Source organism: Oncorhynchus masou, unplaced genomic scaffold (genome assembly GCF_036934945.1).
Source record: "Oncorhynchus masou masou isolate Uvic2021 unplaced genomic scaffold, UVic_Omas_1.1 unplaced_scaffold_2980, whole genome shotgun sequence".
NCBI classification, from domain to species: domain Eukaryota; kingdom Metazoa; phylum Chordata; class Actinopteri; order Salmoniformes; family Salmonidae; genus Oncorhynchus; species Oncorhynchus masou.
In genome coordinates, this window is record NW_027009399.1 from 17,490 (window position 1) to 24,023 (window position 6,534).

The window sequence follows — 6,534 nt, forward strand, 5'->3', positions numbered from 1 at the left end:
AGAGGCCCGAGTTCCCGACTTGGATGACTGTTGACTTGGACCGCACACCCACTCCATTAAATAGCAGGCAGGTGATTGCTTTGCAATGCTTACGGTTAGCCACTGATTCCTTCCAAACCACTCATTGTTGAATTTGCGATTTCCAACTTTTTGTGTAATCTTTATGTCCAACGGCCGATACGTTTTTATCTGTAATTTCTCTTCATAATATAGATTGAAAGGGATTTACCAGGTGATTGTCGACTTGATTCATGATGACTGTTATTGCCAGTAGCTTGTTGACTTTATTCATGATGACTGTTAGCTTGCTAGCTAATATTTTGAAAGTATGATGTTGACATGATCAGTCAAAACAAAGCTACGGGAGATATGTGATTTTACATAATTTTAACGTATCTGTGGCCAATGACCTTGAGCCTTCTTGAACTGGCACTTCTAATGTAACTTAATGGCAGCACCCAAGGGGCTTGAATTTTCGAGTTCCCCGGTAGATTTTGAGGTAACGTATTGTCCCCATGAGTGACAGAACACTGAGCCAATCACGGCGCAACTAGAGAACACTACCAACCCCTAAGCTCTGTATTTTCTGCTGGCTGCCCCAACACCACAGAAAGCACTGAGCTAGGCTGAAACCTGCATTTTGGAGCTGCCTTACTTGAGAAAGCAAAAAATGCAATATGTTTGTATGGGGTTTCATTAACTCAATTATTTTTTTTTTTACATTCTTTGCAAACTGATATGTGACATGAGACAGAGAGAGAGGAACAGAAACAAACAAACATAATGCTCATCCAAAACATTTGATAAGTACAATTAACGTCACTTAAATTAAACATGACATCTTGTCTGCAAATTCCTTATACCATACCAAACTTTTACTTAAGGGAGTTTAGAATAATGTGTGTAATGCAGTGGCAACCTGTTTTGCATGTTATTTTTGCATTAATACGGTAGCTGTCACGCTGATATAAAGGAGTGGGAGACAGGTGCAGGAATACATGTTTTTTTATATATACCCAAAACAAGCACATTTACAAAACACTGAGATGTACCCATACTAAAGAGCGAGGGTAAACCTTGTAGAACGACACAGGCCGAGACCCCGTCATGCACAAGACACGCAGCACAAAAGCTGAAACAACTCACACGACCAACAGACATGGGAACAATAACCGACAAGGACAAAGGGGAACAGAGGGCACAAATATAACATACTAATCAGGGGAAATGGGAACCAGGTGTGCGTAATCAGACAAGACAGACCAGGGTTGGTGGTCATGATCCAGTTCAGTGAAGCCTAGAAGGATGGTGATGTTGGCCTCCGGAACTGGTAAACAGAATGAGCAGCAGTACCTGGGATCCTTGTAGTACCTGTTCTGAATTGCGTGTTCATGTGAATGGGCGTATTGGAAGACACCATGTCAGTAGTGATGGGGTTGTGTATATGTATTATATATTGTGCTATATTGTATTATGATAAACAAGTTGGTGGCAGAACACGGGGGAGTTGTCAGAACACCAGCAAAAAAGGCAAAATAGTTATTTTGCAAAGATCACAAACAAATATAATCTTAGTGACTGTTCAAGCAATAATCAAAACATAATTGTAATTGTATGAGAACCCAAAATTGTATTTTGTTAAGAAGTAATAAAAACGTAACTCTCGGTTATGTTGAATGGGTGCAGATGGTGATGGCTTTCTTACTGCTGCCAATAGTTGCTCACAATCTGTGCATGACATCAAGTGTGTTGTGAAAAAGTGCCTGAAAGGTGGCAGATAGCCTAGCGGTTAGGACCGTTGGGCCAGTAAGTGAGAGGTCGCTGTTTTGAATCCCCAAGCTGAATAGGTGAAAAATCTGTTGAGGTGCCCTTGAGCAAAGCACTTGGCCTTAATTTAACCTGTAAGTCACTCTGGGTAAGAGGATCCGCTAAATGACAAATGTAACTTACTTTGATTCAAATATGAATAGATTGATACATCTGTATAACGAATTGAAAGACAATTACACATAATATCACTCTTAATTACCAATATTATATGGAATCCCCATATTAATTCAACGAATAGGCTAAACTCATTTCCATATGCAAGATATGTAGCCTATGTAGATTTGTCTTTTCACTTTACTTATTTATACATATAAAGACGCTTTGTCTTGTCATGTTCATTTCATGCTTTGCAATGTTTTAACAACTATAATAAATAGAAGGACACATTGCATGTAAGCACATAGAAAACTAAGAGTGTACCATTTTGACTAAAGAAAAAGGGCATCTGAGCCTCCACACACACACAACATCTATTTGAAGACTATGATAGGTTAATGCATAAGTTTGTGTTGCCAGCTGCTGCCAATCAATCATCTGGGTGAACTCTTCACTCTGGAAAACAAACCAATGGTACATTATTAATATTCTACTACACATAGTATCACACACTAGGACTTCCATGACGTAGAACTGACACACATAGATCAAAGACCCCCTCAAAGGTCAAGATATGCTACTTCATTATGTCCTGTGGCCAAAGGATGATATTCACTAAACAGAAAATAAATAATTGTTGTCTATGAGCCAATTAATGCACAGTATAGTCAGGAAGACCCTCCGCCACAGACCTGGTGTTTAAAAATAATTACAGATTGTTCCTGTCGCGAAAAAAAGCATTTTATTATGATGAGACTGTGAGATACTACCTCTGACTGTGAGCTTGGTGGAGCACTCTGCCCTGCCCAAGGGACTGTCTGCGATGACACTGTAGTCACCGCTGTCCTTGGGTCCGATCTTCAATATGAGCATTGTGCAGACCCCACACACGTTGGTGATAAGGTAGTTGGTGTTGGTGTTGAGGCTGACGTTGTTGTGGTACCATGTGACATGGGGTTTTGGATCCCCTCGTACAGCACAGCTCATGTAGCACTCGTAGCCTGGTGGAGCGGTGCGGATTTTCAATCGGAGTAAAAACGATGGTGGACACTGGAGGTCCAAGCCCTTTACGCCTGGCATGTCCACTATGAACTTATCTGAGTTACAGGAGAAAAAGAGAAAGATTACCCCGCAGCTAATACTGTTTTGTATAAGGGCAACATTTTAAACTTACAGTATTCTCTGTGATGTGGCCTATGCAAAACAAATGACGGTTCAATGATCTTTCATTCAACAAATGCAAGGAGGCTAGTTGCTGTCGCCACAAACCTTTTCTCCTTGTGGTTCTCCATGTAGGGGACACAGCAGGTTCTGAGAGGCCCATGTCATTCTTAGCAAACACTCTGAAGTTATACTCTCTGCCGGGTAGAATATTGGTAACTGTGAACTTATGGTTGAAGAGGCTGTCAGCGACCATCCTCCAGGTGCGCTTGACAGAGTCACGTTTGTACACAATGTAGTGCAGCCTGTCATCCTTCTTCTCATCTGGGGAGGAGTCCAGGTCACAGTCACTGTTCCAGGAGCATTCTGTTCCAATTCTACCGGGCCAGGAGGCTTGGGATCATCTGGAACCAGGTCAGTAAGACATGGTCATCTGATTGAAAGCTAAACTTACATCCAGTAACTGCATTGATACTGGCATTAAAAACTTCACTAACGATTCTGTTTCTCATCTACCGATACCATAAGATTATAGTTGAAATTATAAAAACATAACGACAAAATGATTAACATTCACCTGTGACTCTGATCTCGACACTGAACGTCTCCTGACCGACCATGTTCTTGACAATGATGGTAAAGATGCCCGTATCAGAGCGCTCTGACGTGGGGATCAGAAGCTGTGAACCTCGCTCAGAGTTGGTGATGGTGACACGTTTGGACACAGGCACGCAGTCCTTCAACCAATAGATATCTGGCAAAGGAGAGGCCTGTGGACCATGTGAAACCATGTAAACACAGATAACTTGGTGACACAAGCAGGATACTGCAGTAGTCATTACAATGAAAGCTTTTATCTTTTTACAGTCTATTTTGTCGGCTGAAAGCTGCGTTTTCTTCCCTTTACCTCAAAGTTGATGTTGAACCGTACAGTATTCCCCTTTCTCACAACCATGAAGCTCTTCATTTTTCCTGTAAATTGTGGCCTCACTTGCAGGGTAAAGCAAAGTATAGGTCAGATTACATTTTTATTGATTATCAAATTACATTTCAGGGATACAGTCGACTTACTGTATATACGATATTCATTATTGAACATCACAATAGTGATTTAAATTAGATGCTATTCCTTACCAGGAGGAGGCATGGCGATGATGTAATTATCAAAGCCTTGGGGCTCGCCCTCGCCTCCATCGTTTGTGGCGATCACTCTCACCCAGTACATTCCCATTGCCTTCAGGCCAATCACATTGAAGGAGGTGGGAATGATGGGGTTGATGTTACAACGAGTCCACTCTGGGCTCTCATTTGGTCTGATCTCCACAAAGTAGCCTTTGGCTTCATCCTCCACCCCTTCCACCTCCTTTGGTTTAGTCCAAGCCAGAGAAAATGTGGTGTAACTGGAATCTGTTAGCTTAAGGTCTATGACTTTACCAGGGGGTTCTGGAATTACAGCAATGTGATACAGTAGTTATTATTTTAGTTGACATGTGCAATATTACATTGGAACCAGCCTGATCATTGTGTTCACTATTCTATTTCAGGGTGAAGACAACGATCAGGCTGGTTCTGCCAGGCTATTGGTGTAATTGAAAGTTCTAATATTTCAAAAACATAAATGGTTTTGATGACCATGACTTACTCTTGGGATCTCTGGCGAAGACTATAACAGAGGGAGGACTGGGCTCGCCGACACCAGAGATGTTAATAGCTGACACTCGAAATTCATAAGCTGCTCCCTCAATAACATCTTTCAATGCAAACGTTGTGTCTGAGAGAAAATAAAAAAGTTCAGAGTATCATTATGCCAGAAAATACTTACAAAGTCTCAGTTGCAAGTTATATATTTTTTATGAAAGGTTCTTGTTGTACACTTCCAGGTAAATTAACACATTTGTAGATATATTTCCTTGAGCCATTGCCTATGAGGAGGCCACACCTTTGATAGGCCCGTCTAGGTTTGCAGGGCTCCAAAAGTTGCTTCCCTTCTTGCGTCTCTCAAGGTTGTAACCCCAAGTTTCAGTTCCTCCAGTGTTGATAGGGGGAGACCAAACCAGGTTGATGCAGTCCTTGAAGGCACTGACCACTTTGGGTGCCGAAGGGGGTCCTGGGTAACCTGAGAGGAAAACGTGTTATTCTGCTTTCCATTACCATGCATATAGTGCCAAATCAAATCACAGTGGAGAATACTTCCTAGGAATGACAGAAGCTGTATGTAAAGTCGATATAGCAAAAATATGTGCTGTGTAGAATAAGAGAACGATCTATCTGGATGTAATGTCAGGCAGAACACTTTCTTCATGTAAAAATACTGATTTGCTTAGTTTAGATAAAAATAATAGGACTTCGCAAAAAAACAAAAACAAAACGCACACTGAATGTATAAACATTAGGACACCTGCTCTTTCCATGACATAGACTGACCAGGTGAATCCAGGTGAAAACTATGATACCTTATTAAGAGAAGGGCAATATCTCACGCTTTCCAATCCAACTTTGCTATTTAGTGACTTGTATCGTGCTTATCTTAAAACATTTTTTTACAGAAAGGTCATACTATTATCATGTGAACGCCAAGCACTTCTGGACATGAGATCGACAGTTACTACCCTTGATTTTGACTTCAAATATGACTTTAATGCAGGAGATGAGGTGGAGCCCTGGTGTAATTGAGGCAAAGCGTAAACCAAATGTTGCTCCCCTCCATTTTATTGGCAAATGTCCATTCACTCGAGAATAAGATTTGTTCGAGATTTTCCTAACATAGAGACTTGAAAACCTGCAACATTATGTCTTACTGAAATGTGGAGGATGATGACGCTATGCACGTAGTACTTTTTTCATAAATAACAACTGGTATGCTTCTTCAAGTGTGAAGAAAATGTCAAGCTTTTGCTCAACTGATATAGAATACCTCATGGTAAGCTGCAGACCCTTTTATCTACAAAGAGGGTTCTCATCCGTAATTATCACGTCTGTCTAAATTCCTTCACAAGTCAACACAACTCTGACACTCAACAAACTGTATGGGACAATAGACAAACAAGAGAATGCTCACCCAGAGGCACAATATCTGGTGGGTAGAGACTTTAACGCAGGGAGATTTAAAACCACCATACCTCTCTTCTACCAACAAGTCTCCTTTAAAAAAACATTTCACCTTTATTCTCATTTGCAACTGCGACCTGGCCTGCGCCACTCGGGGTGATACAACTCTAGACCACATTTTTTCTAACCACAGAAACTTATATAAGCCCTCCCCCGTCCTTCCTTCGGGAAATCTGACCATGACTATATTGTTCTGTTTCCTGTTTACAAACAAAAGCTGAAACAGGAAGTACCAGTGATGCGCTCAATACGGAAGTGGTCGGACGAAGCAGACGCAAGGTTACAAGACTGTTTTGCAAGTACAGACTGTGATATATTCTGGGATTCATCCGATAACAT

General features: G+C 41.2%; 1 pseudogene; it reads right to left on the reverse strand.

Moving 5' to 3' along the window:
* Positions 1-739: 739 nt before the first annotated feature.
* On the reverse strand, positions 740-6,534 carry LOC135534084 (immunoglobulin-like and fibronectin type III domain-containing protein 1; annotated as a pseudogene).